We start from the raw sequence: 21089 nt of genomic DNA on the forward strand, positions 1-21089 counted from the left end.
ATCATAGTGATTACTTGGGGCCTCATTACTATAATATCCAGCGACGCCGTCTACGGCGTAAACTATTTATTTGTTTAAAGCTAAATATATCGTAGGTACTTCGGGACATCACATTTTTTTTTAGCCCTCTCCCTTTTTTTTCCAAAATCCGTTATTTTTTTAGTTTTCTGTTAATTTCAATTATTTTTCTTTATATAATATATCAGTGACCGCTGTGGATAGTAAACTTGGAATTGATAGAAAATAGCAAATACAAGTTGTTTCTAGTATATTTATGTTTCATATAATACAGAAAAACGCGAAAAAATTAAAAATTAACAGGAAAAAAAAATAACGGATTTTGGAAAATAGATGGACGACTGAAAAAAAATTGTGCTGTCCCCAAGTACCTATAAAATATATTTCAGAAGGTAGAAGACCTGGGCGTGTTTTTTGTTCTTCCTTATTGAGCCAGAAGATGTCCGTTTCTGTTTTTTTGCATTTGGAAGATTTTCTGTCTCTCTTCTTCCTTTTAGATATTTGATATACTGAGGAGGGGAGGTGACAGGAGGAGTTTTTACATATTGACCCATTCATTTTAATCTGTCGCTATGCATGTTTATATTTTTCAGCTCCAGCATATTCATTTTCAAAATCCTTCTGCTCCTGCCCCCGATTTGTTAGCTAAACTAAGTAAGAAAGACTTAACAAAAAATGTCATGAACACAGCGCTTTTTTTCCCAAACAATTTTCTTTGTTTTTACACTTGCATCAATGCCAAAAACAGAGCACACTGTTACAGGCGTGCCATTCGAGTGAGACGACGTAACTGAATTTTTCTAATAAATCATCGTAAACTTCAGTTATGTCATCCAACATAAAAACAAAAATCTGCTATATTCGACACCAACAGTGTTAAAAGTGGCGTTAAACACCAATCAATCAATCGATCAATGGATATAAGGATATAATTTAAGAACATATAGAAGATTCCTTTAGCCTATATGACCCTGCTCAGTCGCTCTGTAATTCTCATATGACGGCTTTGAGACCTGAGCAGGCATTATCAGCGACGTCATAATGTCGGAGGTGAAGTTATCAGCAACGTCACAGTATGTGAGGAGACGTTATCAAGAGAGGATATAAGACCAGTAATAGAACGACAAACAGATTATCGGGGTTTTCTAAGTATAGATATCGTAGATAATCAGCCGCTAGACACAATGTGAAGCTCACTTCGAACTTGTACTTGTAATGAGCAACATGATTGTTGCCACATGTGGAGCAGGTTCTGCTAACCCTTCCACGGAAAAATCGGACTGTCCCTCGTTTTTCGGTGGGGCTCGAGCAATTACTTTTTTACATAGTGCTTTGGGCTAGCTGTCGTTTGTCTTTTGTTGTTTTATCGTTTAATTTTTTTGCCATGGTTATTGTCAGTTTGTCTTCAACTTACGAGTTTTTAATATCCTTTTGGTACTTTCAGTTTCATTTTTTTTTGTATCAGTTTCCTTAAAAATCATTACTTTGTTCAATATTATGATGATGCCAAAGAAAATCGTTGAAACGTCAAAGTAAGTGGTTAAGCTAGTTAAGAATACGAGGCTGGGATACAAGGCAGTGGTGGGTCCATTGGGGTCTGATCCTTACTTATCTCCTCAGATTTGTTTTAAAATTATATGAGAAGTTTAGCTTCGAACTCCCTTTCTTATGTTTTTAAGGCTTTATGATTGGCTGGGGTATTGAAATATGGACACTGATGGGTTTTGTCCAAATTCAGCAGTAAAACGCACACTAAAGAGGGACGTATATTTTTGTATTTGCGGTATCTTATATAAATGCAAAGCTAAGTCCGTCGGGTCGGAGAACAATTTGTATGCTACATGCCCTCATTTTTCCCGTGGCAGTTAAAATTGCCACCATTCATTCCAGTAAACCCACTTTGCAGAACCTACATATTAGATTTAGTCTTAATTTATTCTCGTCTTGATTATAGATGAACTATTTGTAACTGTTTGTTAGGCATCAACAACCTAATAATCAATAAGGTTTTACTAAGACACTTCTCGTAAATGGAAGAGGGTTCCCTTCATTTCTGAATTTTTTCAGTTTTTAGGTAATTTTTCTCAATTCTATATGTTTTGTCACCCTATTATTCTCTATTCTTTATATTTTGGCACCCAATTATTCTCTATTCCAGTTTAATTTTTGTCCAATTTTTCTCTATTCTTTAATTTTTTGTCCAATTTTTCTCTATTCTTTAATTTTTTGTCCAATTTTTCTCGATTGTTTAATTTTGGGCTCATTTTTCTGTAGATTTGGCCAATTTTTCTCCATTCTGTAAACCCCACTAAACCCTCCATCATCATTTTCATGTTTTAAATTGTATAACTCAACTCCTGTGTAATTTGGACAATCTCTGTTAATTACAGATTATTTGTTTTTATTGCTGTAATTACTCAATATATCCAACCCATTCCTCCAAACCTCCAGAACAGGTTCCTTTAAATTCTGATCTTTTTCTGGGTCAATTTTATATTATCAGATATACTCTGTTTCTTGTCTGTTTATTTTTTGTTTATATTGGCATTGATGAAGAATGTGAAAGAGAGTCGAAAGATACCCAAGAGACATTCAAACTCATAAGTTGAATACAAAACTGACAATGTCACGGCAAAAAACGAATAACAACGAAAAGACAAACAAATGTACACAAAACACAACATAGAAAACTAAAGACTGGAGCAACACGAACCCCACCAAAAACCGGGGGTCTCAGGTACGCTTTGACCAATGGTGAAAGACTTTATAAATTTACGCAGTTCAACTTGCTGATATAACGGTTCTAAAGAATGTATAAAAAAAATACCGAACTCCTAGGTTAAAAGGGGGACTTCCATAAAACCTAAGAAAACAAAACGATCGACTATATCAACCAACGGTACAAGTTCTATTATTTAAAAAAAAAGAGTGAATTATGGATTACGTAAATCAATCAATACATTCCGTAATCACAGTGGTTTAATTTCGGTAACTTAATAGTTGATCGTTATGGAATATCTGTTTCACAGATGACGACGGATATGTTTCATCGGTTGTAACCACAACATACACAATCCAGTCCTCTTTTCCTCGAAAGAGACCTACCGAATTACACTTATCACTGGGTTTGTACTAACATGAGCAACACGACGGGTGCCACATGTGGAGCAGGATCTGCTTACCCTTCCGGAGCACCTGATATTTATCAACCAACGGTACAAGTTCAAATATTAAAAAAAAGAGTGAATTATGGATTACGGAAATCATTCAATACAATCGGTAATCACAATGGTTCAATTTCGGTAACCAAATAGTTGAGCGTTATGGAATATCCGTTTCACAGATGGCGACGGATATGTTTCATCTGTTGTAACCAAAATCCCGTCCTCTTTGCCTCGAATGTGACCTACCGAATTATACTTATCATCGGGTTTGTACTAACTTGAGCAACACGAAGATCAACTTACCCTTCCGGAGCACCTGAGACCCCGGTTTTTGGTGGGGTTCGTGTTGCTCAGTCTTTAGTTTTCTATGTTGTGTTTTGTGTACATTTGTTTGTCTTTTCGTTGTTTTTCGTTTTTTGCCATGGCATTGACAGTTTTGTATTCAACTCATGAGTTTGAATGTCTCTTGGGTATCTTTCGCCTCTCTTTCACATTCTTTATAAATGCCAATATAAACAGAAAACAGACAGACAAGAAACAGAGTATATCTGATAATTTAAAATTGACCCAGATAAAGATCAGAATTTAAAAGAACCTGTTCTGGAGGTTTGGAGGAAGGGGTTGGGTATATTAGTTGAGTAATTACAGCAATAGGAACAAATAATCTGTAATTAACACAGATTGTTCAAATTAAGCAGGAGTTGAGTTATACAATTTTAAACATGAAAACGATGATAGAGGGTCTAGTGGGGTTTACAGAATAGAGAATAATTCTACCAAAGCCAAATCTACAGAAAAATGAGCCCAAAATTAAACAATCGAGAAAAATTGGACAAAAAAATAAAGAATAGAGAATAATTGGGTGCCAAAATATAAAGAATAGAGAATAATGGGTAGCCAAAATATAGAGAATTGAGAAAAATGACCTAAATATTTACAGAATTCTGAAATGAAGGATCCCTCTTCCATTCGAGTGTCTTAGAAAAACCTTATTGATTATTAGATTGTTGATGCCTAACAAACAGTTACAAATAGTTCATCTATAATCAAGACGAGAACAAATTAAGACTAAGTCTAATGTGTAGGTTCGACAAAGTGGGTTTACTGGAATGAATGGTGGCAATTTTGACTGCCACGGGAAAAATGAGGGCATGTAGCATACCAATTCTTCTCCGACCCGACGGACGTGGCTTTGCATTTATATAAGATACCGCAAATACAAAAATATACGTCCCCCTTTAGTGTGCGTTTTACTGCTGAATTTGGACAAAACCCATTAGTGTCCATATTTCAATACCCTAGCCAATCATAAAGCCTTAAAAACATAAAAAAGGGAGTTCGAAGCTAAACTTCTCAAATAATTTTAAAACAAATCTTAGGAGATAAGTAAGGATCAGACCCCAATGGACCCACCACTGCCTTGTATCCCAGCCTCGTATTCTTAACTAGCTTAACCACTTACTTTGACGTTTCAACGATTTTCTTTGGCATCATCATAATATTGAACAAAGTAATGATTTTTAAGGAAACTGATACAAAAAAAAAATGAAACAGAAAGTACCAAAAGGATATTAAAAACTTGTAAGTTGAAGACAAACTGACAATAACCATGGCAAAAAAATTAAACGATAAAACAACAAAAGACAAACGACAGCTAGCCCAAAGCACTATGTAAAAAAGTAATTGCTCGAGCCCCACCGAAAAACGAGGGACAGTCCGATTTTTCCGTGGAAGGGTTAGCAGAACCTGCTCCACATGTGGCAACAATCATGTTGCTCATTACAAGTACAAGTTCGAAGTGAGCTTCACATTGTGTCTAGCGGCTGATAATCTACGTTACATGCCTTCATCAATAAACTGACCGACTCGATTGTAGGAATTAATCCTTTTGGGACCATACATTGTATGTATAGCAGATGGATAACTCCATAAATTTAAACAAAACTCAAATTGTCAAACAACCTCTGTGATTACGGACATTATTTCATATACATACAAAGATTTTAAACGTGTAGAAAGACATATACTCATTTGATTTTTAACAAATGATGTAGGTTTTTTTTTTAATGTTCAGTTTTGTATACAGCTGTCATTACTTAATCGATTAAGCAGCAAGCGTTCATGTATTCATTTACTTAGTCATAACAATATTGTATTTCAACGCTCTAACATTTTGATTGTCTCCGAGAACAGGTAATTCAATTATATATTCTTTATATTGTATTTATTCTTGAGATAACTTCTCTGATGTGTGCTACATGTAAATCAGTCTTTCAATTTACGGCTGTTTGTGTAATTTTAATAAGAAGCACACCACCTATTTTTGGCCCCCATTGCTTTCTTCATTAAATTTTTTTACTTTCAAAAATTAAAGGGAAACGGTCAATTTACCGTTATTTACACATCAGACCGTACCGAAACTTTGGATACACCAAACCAGCTGGTACTTCATATCTGAGAAACAGGCAATGTACATTTTTGTATAATTAAAAAATATCAGTCAAATGGTGTTCTACAAAAATGTATTCTTCATGGTTTGATATTTACACCTATGCGTAGGAACTATTTTGTTTTAAATATGTACGACTGTTGGTATGTTCTTTTTGACCGGGCCCGAGTTGGTGGTGTAACAGCTTACCAAGGAGGTTATAAGACTCCTTGGTCTTACGTAGTCTAGACGAATTATTTTCCATATACATACTGTATTTCCTGCTAATAAGTTATCTAACATATATCGCGATGTGCCCCGTGGTTGTCTAAATGTTTGTTTTGTTGCTGCAGTCGCATTCTTCAGTGTGATTGTCAGGCTAAATTACAATACATGTTTGATTTCTTTGCCTGATTTATTTATTGACATTACTCCATGGTTTTGTTCTTCAATTCACAGTTATGGCATGATCGTCAGTTTGCAAAGAACTCCGCTCAAACCGGTGCTAGGGGCCGTCTTAAACTTGCAGTGAGGTGAGAGTTTTTTGGCTCCTTGTTGAAAAACTCACTGTGACTTTGAGATGTTTCTTTGCTTTTTGTGTTTTTCAAGTATTGCGCACATACTGATTTTTTGTCATGGATGGATCCCCTATATTTTTTCTTTTTTATTATGTAGTTTAATTCAGGACATCATAATCTTTTATTAGACCTTATTTATCCTTTAATGAACAAACATCTAAAATAAAAGCAGCGGTTCCATATTAAACATACCCTTTTTACATGATTGTTGAAAGTTTTGTAAATGAAAAAAAGGTGATGCATATGTTTAAAAGGTACATTGGACAACTTCTTCCTTTTGACTACGTGTATAAATAAGTACTTTCAAACCGCGCTGAAGTACGTTCACTATTCACTTTTCGCTATTCAAAATTCATGAAAAGTGAACTGGTTTTTTTTTGCACTTTTCACTATTCAAGTTTATTCAAATTGAATAACTTTAATATCTACTTGCATATATACAAATTAAAAAAAAATGTGGTATGATTGCCAATGAGACAACTCTCTACAAGAGACCAAATGGCACAGACATTAACAGCTACAGGTCACCGTACGGCCTTCAACAATGTGCAAAGCCCGTACCGCATAGTCAGCTATTAAAGGCACAGAAATCACAAATGAAAAAAGAATTCAAACGAGAAAACTAACGGCCTAATTATTGTACAAAAAAAAAGCAAAAAAATAATATGTAACACTCCAAAAAACGACAATGACTTGGGACAGGCACATACATACAGAATGTGGCGGGGTAACCATGTTAGCGGGATCCCAACCCTCCCCTAACCTGGGACAGTGGTATAACAGTACAACATAAGAACCAACTCTAATCAAAGTACTGAAGTACTGAACATCGGATGACCGCAAGTTCTTGTGGATGGTCACAAGCACTTGTTTCAGATAAAAAATCACATCTCTATACCTGAAAGTGAGGTTAATGTACAGAGATATATTTTTTTCTGAGACAAGTTCGTGTGTGGATGATGAATACATGACAGGGAATTCAATTATGTAATATATGTTGTTAATTTTGCCATAGCATGTTTATGCTTTTGCAATAAAGATTCATTCATTCATTCATTCATTCATTCAACCTCACCGTAATAACTATTATATTGTAGCAGGTATATCTTAATATCTAGTATATATGTGTCTGATTGTAGTGATACAAATCAGTATACTCTGGTTTACATTATATATTATATATTGTTATATATTATATTATATTATATATATTATATTAATACTTGTATATAACAGTTGCATGTATATTTCATTTTCATTCATTTGTATATTATTCTATTCTACTATTCTATTGCAAGTGCATTGTGGACACTCTTCTGTAATAATTCGATTTTTCTAATAGATTGGATTGAATAGGCATTCATATTTTTCCGCAAAATGTTCTTGAGATATTCTTCCGCATGCGTTAACACATTTCTTCTAAACGAGTGCAAAGATATTAATGATTTTTTACTTATACAATGTATATATATTTCTAACGACAAAACATTTTCATATTATTCATTTATGTTATAGAATAAAATATTTTTATAAGTAATCATTAAAGAAATAAATTTATAACAGGCGATAAGGAATGTTATTTTGCACTCGATAATGTCCGCGTATTTATAGATCGGTTACCAGTCAAAAGCGAAAGTTACGTAAGTAGAAATCTCTGTTGCAACAATATATCGGAATGCCCTCACGGTCATCGCGATGAAAAAATCAGTTGTAAAAGGCTTAACTCATCAAATGGATACAAATAGAAATACATATAACAAAACATAGAGTGAACGTGGCCGGGTACTTGTACATCCCAACAACAAAAAGACACTTAGTGCAGATCTGAGTGTACTCTCAATTACTGACAGCTAGTTCAAAGCAAGTAACAACTAATAAAAAAAATACATCTAAGACTAAATTTTCAATCAATGCACATCGAACATGGATTTAGTGTTAAGATCAGAGAAAAACATGACATTGTGCAATGCCAAGATACAGGAATCGACAGATTGTAGATCAATGGAATTTAATTTATTGATAAAAACAATATTAATACCAATATATACAATATTCAAAGAATTAATGACAGCGTTGAATTGGTAACCTTTTAGAATAAGTTTATTTAAAGGATCGATAAGTTGGTTTGTTTTGTGTAATGAATTGCTATAATTCGATTAAAATACTATCAGCTTAAAACGTTGAGGCCTAGTATTATATAGTATTAAGGTATAAAGAGATAGCATATTTGTTAGGCCTATCCCTTTTATCTACAATTAATTATTTTTTTACGTAAAATTCCACTTGATCGTGCATCTCAAATCCACTTATGCATATCTAGAAGCTAACGGTACAATTCTCGCACTTAGTTTGTTACATATATTTCTAGGGGGTGGGGTCCACTTTTATTCATAAAGCATTAAAGTGAGCATTCGTTTCCGGCATCATTTCTCTATCGGGATGTCCACACTAATTGAAATCCGCCGACTAAACGGTACACCTTGTGTCAGGGGAGGGCAAAAGACTTATTATGTCTCTAAGTGCCAATAATTCTTTTCAAAATCTCACTTTCCAATTAAAAATACTCACATATTTACACATTTATATATAAAAAACATAGAAAAATATGAAAAGGCTATAAGAGGTAATATACACAAGTAATGAAAGTTTCGTATTAAACTATGGGTGTTTTCCTCAAGAAAAATCTAATAATAGCACTACCAAATAAGATATCTGTGTTGTAGAACGCCCGAATACCAAAAACAACACAAACAACGCTGAAAAAATACAACACAAATCACGTTACGATCGAGTTTTGAACCCCCGAATCCCCTAATTACAGGTATATCCTATATATCATAAGAAAGCTAATAAAAGGAGGAACAAAAGTTTTATAGTGAATATAGGGCACAGATCCGGTTTAAGGGGTAATGAAGCGGCCGAATACCGAAAACGGCCGAACCTAAGAAAAAATACAACACAAATCACGTTACGATCGAGTTTTGAACCCCCGAATCCCCTAATTACAGGTATATCATAGATCTATCATAAGAAAGCTAATAAAATGAGGAACAAAAGCTATATAGTGAATATAGGGCACAGATCCGGTTTAAGGGGTAATGAAGCGGCCAAATACCGATAACGGCCGAACCTAAGAAATATTACAACACAAATCACGTTTAGATCGAGTTTTGAACCCCCGTTTCCCCTAATTACAGGTATATCCTATATATCATAAGAAAAGTAATAAAATGAGGAACAAAAGCTTTATAGTGAATATAGGGCACATATCCGGTTTAAGGGGTAATGAAGCGTCCGAATACCGAAAACGGCCGAACCTAAGAAAAAATACAACACAAATAACGTTACGATCGAGTTTTGAACACCCGAATCCCCTAATTACAGGTATATCATAGATATATCATAAGAAAGCTAATAAAATGAGGAACAAAAGCTTTATACACAGCTACTTTTGCATAGGTACTATTTCTGTACCAAAAATCTGTAGTACTGGAAATCTACTTTTAATTTTCAGTACTATTTTGTTACTTTAAATTTATTGTAATATTTAGGTACCTGTATTTTACAGTACTTGATTTGCACTTGAAATTTAAGTACTACAGATTTTTGGTTACACCGTTACATTTTCAGCATTTTGAAAGTTTGTCTATTTCAAATCTCTTTAAGTTATGATTTTCAAACATATGGAATATTGCGATCACTGTTGGTATTATTTCTGTACCAAAATTTTTAGTCCAATCAAGTACTGTAAAATACGGGTACCTAAATATTACAATAATTTTAAAGTAAAGAAATAGTACTAAATATTAAAAGTAAATTTCCAGTACTTCAGATTTTTAGTACATAAATAGTACCTATGCAAAAGTAGCAGTGTAGTGAATATAGGGCACAGATCCGGTTTAAGGGGTAATGAAGCGGCCGAATACCGAAAACGGTCGAACTTAAGAAAAAATTCAACACAAATCACGTTACGATCGAGTTTTGAACCCTCGAATTCCCTAATTACAGGTATATCCTATATATCATAAGAAAGCTAATAAAATGAGGAACAAAAGCTATATAGTGAATATAGGGCACAGATCCGGCTTAAGGGGTAATGAAGCGGCCGAATACCGAAAACGGCCGAACCTAAGAAAAAATACAACACAAATCACGTTACGATCGAGTATTGAACCCCCGAATCCCCTTATTACAGGTATATCCTATATATCATAAGAAAGCTAATAAAATGAGGAACAAAAGCTATAATATAGTGAATATAGGGCACAGATCCGGTTTAAGGGATAATGAAGCGCCCGAATACAAAGAACGGCCGAACCTATTCACTATATAGCTTTTACTCCCCATTTAATAAGCTTTCTTATGATATATAGGATATACCTGTAATTAGAGGATTCAAGGGTGCAAAACTCGATCGTAACGTGCTTGTTGAAGTATTTTTTCTTAGGTTCGGCCGTTTTCGGTATTCAGGCACTCAATTACCCCTTAAACTGGATCTGTGCACTATATTCACTATATAGGTTTTGTTCCCAATTCTAAAAGCGTTCTTGGGATATATAGGATATACCTGTAATTATGGAATTCAAGGGTTCAAATCTCAATCGTAACGTGCTTGTTGAAGTATTTTTCTTAGGTTCGGTCGTTTTCGGTATTCGGGAGCTCCATTACCCCTTAAACTTGATCTGTGCACTATATTCACTATATAGGTTTTGTTCCCCGTTCTACAAGCTTTTTTAGAATGTATAGGATATACCTGTAATTAGGGGATTCAAGGGTTCAAATCTCGATCGTAACGTGCTTGTTGAAGTATTTTTTCTTAGGTTTGGCCGTTTTCGGTACTCGGGCGCTCCATTACCCCTTAAACTGGATCTGTGCACAATATTCACTATATAGGTTTTGTTCCCCATTCTATAAGCTTTCTTAGGATATATAGGATATACTTGAAATTAGGGTATTTAAGGGTTCAAATCTCGATCGTAACGTGCTTGTTGAAGTATTTTTTTCTTAGGTTCGGTCGTTTTTGTTATTCGGGCGCTCCATTACCCCTTAAACTGGATCTGTGCACTATATTCACTATATAGGTTTTGTTTCCCATTCTTTAAGCTTTCTTAGGATATATAGGATATACCTGTAATTAGGGGATTCAAGGGTTCAAATCTCGACCGTAACGTGCTTATTGAAGTATTTTTTCTTAGGTTCGGCCGTTTTCAGTATTCGGGCGCTCCATTACCCCTTAACATGGATCTGTGCACTATATTCACTATAAAGGTTTTGTTCCCCATTCTACAATCTTTCTTAGGATATATAGGACATACCTGTATTTAGGGGATTCAAGGGTTCAAATCTCGATCATAACGTGCTTGTTGAAGTATTTTTTCTTAGGTTCGGCCGTTTTCGGTATTCGGGCGCTCCATTACCCCTTAAACTGGATCTGTCCACTATATTCAGTTTAAAGGTTTTGTTTCCTGTTCTATAAGCTTTCTTAGGATATATAGGATATACCTGTAATTAGGGTATTCAAGGGTTCAAATCTCGATCTTTGTTAGGCCTATCCCTTTTATCTACAATTAATTATTTTTTTACGTAAAATTCCACTTGATCGTGCATCTCAAATCCACTTATGGATATCTAGAAGCTTACGGTACAATTGTCGCACTTAGTTTGTTACATATATTTCTAGGGGGTGGGGTCCACTTTTATTCATAAAGCATTAAAGTGAGCATTCGTTTCCGGCATCATTTCTCTATCGGGATGTCCACACTAATTGAAATCCGCCGACTAAACGGTACACCTTGTGTCAGGGGAGGGCAAAAGACTTATTATGTCTCTAAGTGCCAATAATTCTTTTCAAAATCTCACTTTCCAATTAAAAATACTCACATATTTACACATTTATATATAAAAAACATAGAAAAATATGAAAAGGCTATAAGAGGTAATATACACAAGTAATGAAAGTTTCGTATAAAACTATGGGTGTTTTCCTCAAGAAAAATCTAATAATAGCACTAACAAATAAGATATCTGTGTTGTAGAACGCCCGAATACCAAAAACAACACAAACAACGCTGAAAAAATACAACACAAATCACGTTACGATCGAGTTTTTAACCCCCGAATCCCCTAATTACAGGTATATCCTATATATCATAAGAAAGCTAATAAAATGAGGAACAAAAGCTTTATAGTGAATATAAGCTTTCTTAGGATATATAGGATATACCTGTAATTAGGGTATTCAAGGGTTCAAATCTCGATCTTAACGTGCTTGTTGAAGTATTTTTTTCTTAGGTTCGGTCGTTTTCAGTATTCGGGCGCTCCATTACCCCTTAAACTGGATCTGTGCACTATATTCACTATATAGGTTTTGTTTCCCATTCTATTATCTTTCTTTGGATTTATAGGATATACCTGTAATTGGGGAATTCAAGGATTCAAATCGCGATCGTAACGTGCTTGTTGAAGTATTTTTTCTTAATAGGTTCGGCCGTTTTCGGTATTCGGGCGCTCCATTACCCCTGAAACTGGACCTGTGCACTATATTTACTAATAAGGTTTTAATCCGCACTCTATACGCTTTCTTATGATATATAGGATATACCTGTAATTGGGGGATTCAAGGGTTCAAATCGAGATCGTAACGTGCTTGTTGAAGTATTTTTTCTTAATAGGCTCGGCCGTTTTCGGTATTCGGGCGCTCCATTTCCCCTTAAACTGGATCTGTGCACTATATTCACTATATAGGTTTTGTTCCCCATTCTATAATCTTTCTTAGGATATATGGGATACCTGTAATTAGGGGATTCAAGGGTTCAAATCTCGATCGTTACGTGCTTGTTGAAGTATTTTTTCTTAGGTTCGGCCGTTTTCGGTACTCGGGCGCTCCATTGATTACCCCTTAAAATGGATCTGTGCACTATATTCAGTATATAGGTTTTGTTTCCCGTTCTGTAAGCTTTCCTAGGATATATAGGATATACTTGTAATTAGGGTATTTAAGGGTTCAAATCTCGATTGTAACGTGCTTGTTGAAGTATTTTTTTCTTAGGTTCGGTCGTTTTCAGTATTCGGGCGCTCCATTACCCCTTAAACTGGATCTGTGCACTATATTCACTATAAAGGTTTTGTTCCCCATTCTATTATCTTTCTCTGGATATATAGGATATAACTGTTATTGGGGGATTCTAGGGTTCAAATCTCGATCGTAACGTGCTTGTTGAAGTATTTTTTCTTAGGTTCGGTCGTTTTCGGTATTCGGGCGCTCCATTACCCCTTAAACTGGATCTGTGCACTATATTCACTATATTGGTTTTGTTCCCCATTCTATAAGCTTTCTTAGGATATATAGGATATACCTGTAATTAGGGGATTCAAGGGTTCAAATTGCGATCGTAACGTGCTTGTTGAAGTATTTTTTCTTAATAGGTTCGGCCGTTTTCGGTATCCGGGCGCTCCATAACACAGATTTTCTATATGTTAGTGCTTTTTTTAGATTTTTCTTGAGGAAAACACCCCTCGTATTTTATGCGAAACTTTCATTACTAGTGAATATTACTTCTTATAGCCTTTTCATATTTTTCTATGTTTTTTTTTATGTTTAAATGTGTAAATATGTGAGTATTTTTAATTGGAAAATGAGATTTAGAAAAGAATTATTAATATTTGCACTTTGAAAAATAATATGTTTTTTGCCCTCCCCTGACACAATGTGTACCGTTTAGCCGGCGGATTTCATTTAGTGTGGACATCCCGATATATGAGTGCTGGAAGAAACGAATGCTAACAAGTATCCTATCTCTTTATACCTTAATACTAGATAAAACTAGGCCTCAACGTTTCAAGCTGATAGAATTTTAATCGAATTCTAAAAATTATTACACAAAACTTACCAACTTAAATAAACTTATTCTAAAAGGTTACCAATTCAACATTGTCATTAGATCTTTGAATATTTTTTTTATTGGTATTACTATTGATTTTGTTATCAGTAAATTAAAAGTAAACTAAATATTATTCTTATATACATATACATTTTCATGGATCTCCAATCTGTCGATTCCGGTATCTTGGCATTGCACACGGTCATGTTTTTCTCTTACTGTTTATGACGTCTTTACACTAAATCCATGTTGGATGTGTACTGATTGAAAGTCAGTTTAGTTTTAAATGCATGATTTTTTTATTAGTTGTTATTGGCTTTAAACTAGCTGCCAGTAACTTGCGAGTACTCTCAGATCTGTACTTAGTGTCATTTTGTTGTTGGGATGTACAAATACCCGGCAACGTTCACTCTATGTTTTTGTTAAATGTATTTCTATGTTTATCCATCTCATGAGTTAAGCCTTTTACAACTGATTTTTATAGTTCGTTCTTCTGTTGTACTGTTACACCACTGTCCCAGGTAGGGGGGGGGGGGGAGGGGGGTCCCGCTAAAATGTTTAACCCCGCCACATTCTATATGTTTGTGCCTGTCCCAAGTCAGGAGCCTGTATTTCCGTGGTTGTCGTTTTATGCTGTGTTACATATTTGTTTTTCGTTCATTTTTTTGTACATTAATTAGGCGTAATTAATTAAACATTCTAGTTTGAATTGTTTTTATATTAATATTTTGTGATTTCGGTGCGGTATGGGCTTTGCTCATTGTTGAATGCCGTACGGTGACCTATAACCGTTAATTTCTGTGTCATTTGGTCTCTTGTGGAGAGTTGTCTCATTGGCAATCATATCACATGTTCTTTTTTATATACAAGTAGATATCAAAGTTATTCAATTTGAATAAACTTGAATAGTGAATAGTGCAAATAAAGTTCACTATTCATGAATTTTGAATAGTGAAAAGTGAATAGTGAACGTACTTCAGCCCGGTTACTTTCAACTTGTTCGCTGATATTTGTCACATCAATCGGAACAATGCGTTTACAAAATAATGGAGGTAAATATGTCTATTTTGTGTGAACTTCTGTTGTTGTGTTTTAATCCCACATCTATTTCAATTGTTTCTTTGTTAAGAAATGTAATTTTAATCTTATCTTGACTTAATATGATTAAAAAGAGATGTGATGAAATCCTAAAAAAAAACCTCAGACACTTAGAGGTTAACATACGACCATTAAATTTCCTTTAAATTACGATTTCTTATATTTTCACAGGTATTTTGATACAAAAGTTCTACATGATGTGGTAAAATTTTGTATTTGAGCCACATTCGACCCTAAACGAATTTAGACAAGATATTTAGGTTTACGTCCAAAAATATTTTGATCTGGTGGATAATGTCTTTCTGAATCATTTGTTTGGATAGACATTCAAAATTTGCCCTAATCTGTCAAAATTACTATTTTAAGCTTCCTTCGTGCGCTTGTTTATCTTGTTATAAATGAACTCATGATAACATTATTACAACCTAAAAGGTACACACATGAAGCTATTATACTGTGAATTTAAGTAAAGGTTGAAAGAGCTTAAATTTGACTTTTTGAAAATGGCCCTAGTGCGAAATAAAATAATGTCGTTCTTGTGTAACATACATATACAATGTGATTACGTTGGGAATGAAAAAAACGGAGATTAACCTTATCTTTTCTTTCTTTAATGGTAGCAATGAATTAAGACAGGAGCGGATCCCGGATTTTGAATGGGGGCGTAATTCAATAAAACGGATTATTTACCGAAAACTTTTTGGACGATTTCATGCTAAAAATTCATGTAAATCGTGAAAAAACATAAAATTATTGTTTTGATATTACTGTTCAAAAAAAGAAACGCTTAGCTCAGATCAATTTTTCAAAACGCAAAATATATATTTTACAAGGTATTTTACAGGATAGTTTTAAACTTTAAATGTCCGTTCTTTTGATTTGGCTCTCTGCCACATAAAAGTTGCGACTTGCTAAAAGTGCATTTATATATGACCTTTTTCACCGCGAAATTTTGCTAACGTTTTTCACGAGAATTTTATGGTCAACTCTATTGTTACACTTTTGCGCATATAAGGACCAAATTTGAAGATTTAATTCATCACAACGTTAAAAACTCTGCCATGCCAAGGTTGGACCCTGCTTTTTGAAATCGTCATCGGCTGTCTCTAGGCCGGAGTGTCCCAAAGTGAAGTAGCAAGAACTAAAAATAATAACCAGAGCACAATTTCGCGACTTTGGAACAGATACCAGCAGACTGGCTGTACTAAAGACCGCCCGAGGAGTGGACGACCTCGCCTAACAACTCCTGGACAAGATCGCTATATATTCGGGTATTTCAACTTCGGAATTGAACCGTTGCCGCAACAGCCACTGCAGTTGAGATACCAGGATTGAGAATAATCGGTTCACAAACAGTCCTCAATCGACTGCGACAACATGGCATCAGACCCAGGAGGCCGTTTTTTGGACCCGTTTTGAGGCCGTTTCACAAACGGAATAGAGTCCGATGGTGCAACAGATTGAGGGCTGGACATTCTGCAACTGGCCGAGGAGATGCGTAGCAGTCTTAGCAGCGAGAGGTGGTCATACACGGTACTAACTTTAATGGCACCGGAAGTAACTCTAATTGTGATCAATTGACTTTTATTCATCAATCTCGAGGAAATTGACTGTCCTCTTTTCAATCAAACACCTTTTGAGTGAATATCTTTATTAGTAATTGTAAAATTTTCATTCAAAATACATTATGCGTTTCTTTTTTTTGCAGAGTATAATACCAGAAGTCCATTACTAGGGGAAGTACGCAACCCGCTATACGGTATAGGCGATCACGATGTCCCCGTACTTCCAACTGTAATTGGATTTTGTAACTGGGATTTGAGCGAGATTTCTTTTAAAAGTAACAAAAATCTATGACCAATTTTTTGTAATGCTTTCATGATAGAGATAAAAATTATGCAAAACACCATATGACTTAATTAGCACACAGTTGAAAATAATGTTTTAACATCGACGTGTTAATGAATGGCAGATCCTAGATGTCATATTATAACGGGTGCGAGACAGGTCGGCCCGGAGACAACTCGGACAGTCTGCAAAAAAGACAACTCGGAGCGTTTATGAAGACAACTCGGATCGTATATAAGTCAACTCGGACCATCTACAATGCCAATTAAGACTAAGTATAAAATTAGAGTTTTGACGAAATAAATGATTTAATGTGTCTGAAGAGAAGTAGTCTCTAATAAAATTTTGACGTCGATTTTGAGTATATAAATGACGAAAAAGACAACTCGGGCGTCTACAATTAAATGATGCTCCGTAGATATTTTTTATTTCTGTTGTTTGAAAGCTGTATGAGTAAATAACGTTTGTAATGTTTAAGTAGATTCTTTATAGAATGATTAAATTTACATTATTGAATGTTGATTCAATTTGATTATCATTACAAAATAACGAATTTAATTAACGATTCTAATATGACGTTCTTCTTTCGCTTTGGAAACAAAGCCATGTTCTAATTCCAATAAAACATGGGCTGCACGTGCTTGACGTCACAATTGAAACCGCAACGCGTATTATAGGTCCGCTTCGAAGTACAAAAGTTCTAAATTTTCCTATTAGAATCGAAATAATTCCATAATGCCATGTTCTATGCTAATGTTAACATGGGTAGGCATTATATTTGTCAACATTTTACACCTCGCTAACGCTTGGTATAAAAAGATATTGACAAATGTAATGCCTACCCATGTTAAAATGAGCATAGAGCATGGCATGAAATAATTATTTCTTAAATTTATAATGTTTGTTAGGTGAATTAATGAAGATTTTATTCAAAATATATAATCACCATGATGAAGTAGAAATAGGAATCTGCATTAAAGGATATGTTTATATAAATCATAACATGTTATCATATAAATAGCACAAACTCTATATGTTTATACTTTGTTGGAGTTGGCATTATAGACGGTCTGAGTTGACTTTAAAATAATGAATAAAGAATGTTGGTATTTATCAATTTAAAAAGTACAATTATTACCGTAGAAAAATTGTCAGAATAAAAAAGCTTACTTTTTAATACAATTCACGCCTAGTTTCAGAGTAAGTTGTGCAAAATTTGCCATTAAAAGTTTGACAAGAAAAGTTAGATCGGAAAATTGTTCATCCATATAAAGTACAAGTAACACTGGATGAGGAATTTAAGAATTTAATAGGAATAAACATTCTATTATATTTATTTTAAGTATGCATGTTACGTTTTACACATTTTCAGACAAAAGAGGGATTTTGTTTTAAAGTTGCACAACAAATCAGTCTGCAGATATAACCACTTTTAGCAAAACAACAAATTGTATCCTCAATTTGGAAAATAAAAAGAGGGAAAATAATGTTATGCCCTTTCCTCAAATTCGAATATCATAAATCTTGAGTAAGATCTCGACGATAATACTACCCGGATAATGATGTGGATGGACAAAGGTTATCATTTCATTCGGATATTGTAACATTTATCACTTAAAATACACATACAAAAATGCAGTTCACAACTCGTGTGTTTGACATAAAAGGGCTTAAGGTTGAAATTGTAGGAAGAGTTCAAATCATTATCTTTGTAAAAAAATTACACTAAATAATAAATCATATTTAATTTTTATGTAAGTATACATCGGACTGAATATGAAAAAGTCTTTGTTCAAAAACCTAGCTGTACAAAATCAATCTCAAGGGTTGAGTTGGGTATAGAAATATAGTAATCTCTAGAAATGTCCGGTTCCAACAGTAAAACCCTTTCCTAAGCGTGGGATGTATAAATTAACATTCACGTTGGGTCGGATGAGGTCCCTCGCGTTTACAGGATATGAATATCACTTGCGACAACTCTTTGGTGAAATATTTGCTACTGAACGTAAAGCGGGTAACATTCAATCAATCCAAACATAAACATGCATGATATCCAGGTGTCCTCATGCTTGTGTTTATAAAAAGAGTTAAAAACATACTTTTATAGGGACGTTGCAATGGTGACTCGCGTGTGACGGGTTTGCTTCCCTTCATTAGTAGATAACTAGTCGGACGTAAGCGGTTCGGCGAAGGGAGTACTTCTTTAGCTCAGTCGGTTAGAGCGCTGCCTTGTAACACAGAGGTCCCGGGTTCGAGTCCCTGAGGAGGCAAAGTGATTTGCATTGATAATCATGATCTCCGATTACATTTGGCGCCCAACTAAAAAACCCATGGTAGTTAGAGAGGATTTCTAGCTAGGGTATGTGTGTGAGAGTCATAATGGTATGATGACTCTTGAGGTGGGGGAAGTGTGACGGGATTGCTTCCCTCCACTAGTATATACTTGGTCAGCCGTAAGTGGTTGAGCGAAGGAAGAACTTATTTAGCTTAGTCAGTTAGAGCGCTGCCTTGTAAGACAAAGGAACCGGGTTCGAGTCCCAAAAGTGACAAAGTTATTTTGCATTGATAATCATGCTCTCCGGTTACACACGTACATCTCATGAAGGCGGTCGTAATGACGGATTTACTAGTAAGTCATCTGTAGCAACAAATGTTCGGTTAGTTAGAAGAACCTCTTCCTTTTGATTATACATCACGGTATGTAGCTATATAGCTCCTTTAAACTAAGCTTGATGTCGTAAAGAACCGAGATATAATTCATCAACACAGCGTTCTATTAAATAAAGGCAGCAATTATGACTATATAAAAACAGCTGACAAAAACGAATCTATCTTTTAAATAGACGATACATTACAGTCATGGCGGATTTGATATAATTTTGTAGATGTCATTTGCCATCACAATTTAATGATAAGTGGTACTAATGTATTCTTTTATAAAATCTTATATCGTTTTCTAAATGTTGATAATGAAGTTTCAAATAATAAGCAATAAGAAATTCACCGCACTAAGTCGCTCACTTTATTTTCAACAAACTGATAATTAATCAAAAACTCAAGGAGACTAATTAACAGTTATCTGTTTAATGATAATATTTCTACCCATAATTATATAGTTGGAAAACGAGACTTCGAATGACCACCTATAGCGCTTTCGGTGTGATCGCCCAGTTATATAGTACATAAACTTGACCCCTGTTGTGTTCACGTATCGCTACACTCCCCCTTGGAATGGACTTCTGATAATACTTATATGCTTCAACATATAGTAAGTGATTGATCCTAAAGCTCATTAAGGTTATAGCCAAAATTGCCTGGAACACTATAGATGATCATCTCGTCTCGTGGTATCATGCGGCTCTCAAATTCAGGATTATGTGAAGTAACTTCCCTCTTGGAACACCGGTTCTTGGAATACAACTTTAAAAAGAGTAACTCGAATAATTCAGCGCCCTCTATCCACTACTGTTTTTGAAGGCAATGGAGTGATCGTAGTGATCGGAATATAACGACTGGATTATTCGGGATAAAAAAGAGTGGACCACAGTGTCTCCATTATTACTTTAAAGCGTCATTTCGGTTTAAATTTTATAAAACTATCTTGTGAAAATTTCGGCAAAATTTGAATTTGGTATTTTCCCTATAAAAACAAAGATGTTATAATGTCATCATTTATTTCAACTACTAACTGAAATTGATTCCTTTTTTGTCCACCGCGCAACGCATTGCGTGGGACATAGAAATACCGGGCGTCCGTACGTCCTGTCTTGTTAGCGCCATAACGTGTACAATTCTTGTCCGATTTTTTTGACAATTATATCATAGGTTTATATCAGCAATGTATTGCACAAGTTCGAAAATCAGTGCCGATCATTTATTTTTAAAAGAGTTATGCCCTTGGAAACATTAATTGTATGGAAAATTGCATCGTTAGCGCTCTCATTTGTACAATTCTTGCCAGATTTTTATGAAACTTATATCATAGGTTTATATGAGCAATGTCTCGAACGAGTTTGCAAATCAGTGCCGATCAATTATTCTTAAAAGAGTTATGCCCTTTGGAAACATTAATTAT

Source organism: Mytilus californianus, unplaced genomic scaffold (assembly GCF_021869535.1).
Source record: "Mytilus californianus isolate M0D057914Y unplaced genomic scaffold, xbMytCali1.0.p SCAF_8, whole genome shotgun sequence".
Lineage (NCBI taxonomy): Eukaryota > Metazoa > Mollusca > Bivalvia > Mytilida > Mytilidae > Mytilus > Mytilus californianus.